Source organism: Odontomachus brunneus, unplaced genomic scaffold (genome assembly GCF_010583005.1).
Source record: "Odontomachus brunneus isolate Ranch 3 - 2012 unplaced genomic scaffold, Obru_v1 Obru_scaffold_143, whole genome shotgun sequence".
Taxonomy (NCBI): domain Eukaryota; kingdom Metazoa; phylum Arthropoda; class Insecta; order Hymenoptera; family Formicidae; genus Odontomachus; species Odontomachus brunneus.
In genome coordinates, this window is record NW_022639593.1 from 698,873 (window position 1) to 699,646 (window position 774).

Here is a 774-nt window from a genome sequence, read left to right on the forward strand (position 1 = left end):
TCTCTCTCTCTCTCTCTCTCTCTCTCTCTCTCTCTCTCTCTCTCTCTTTCTATCTAACTCATTCTGTTCATGTTATTTATATAAACAAGATCTACTGAATACATTTAAACATCCCAGCAAGAATGCTGACGTCGATTCGACATCTAACCGATGTTGGAGAAATCTAAGTTACGTCTAGTCTAAATGCATGTCTAGAAAAATGGCAATTTAGACGTCTTCTATTTTCAGTAAATTTTAATGTTTTAGAATCCATTCATAATATATTGACCATTAAAAGAGAGTTTTCGATAAAATTTCGGAATTTTATTTTGTCGATTATTTACAATCTCTTTAGACGTCTATTCAATATTGAATCGATGTCTAATATATATCTTTTGCTTTACGCGTAAAAATGCTTTTATCTTTATTAGAGATTTGACTTGAGATTCACAGGATATTTGTTTACTGATATTTTAAAGACCCGCTACACTGGATATATTCCGTAATATGATATATCACAATAAGCTCCCAATGAAAAATTTTTCATATATAATTATATAAAATTATATATAATTATATATAATTATATATAATTTTATATAATTTTATATAATTATATATAATTATATATATAATTATATATTATTATGTATCAAATTTGTCCATTCATGTTCATACATCCTACTTATATATATATAATTATGTATATATAATTATATATAATTATGTATAATTTTATATATAAATTCATATATAATTTTACATAATTACGCATAAATTTATATGTAATTATAC

General features: G+C 23.6%; 1 protein-coding gene across 3 annotated transcripts in view; it reads right to left on the reverse strand.

Moving 5' to 3' along the window:
- The window catches only part of LOC116850353 (retinol-binding protein pinta-like), a 74,559-nt gene that overhangs the window by 58,850 nt on the left and 14,935 nt on the right, over positions 1-774 (reverse strand). The window lies entirely within an intron of this gene.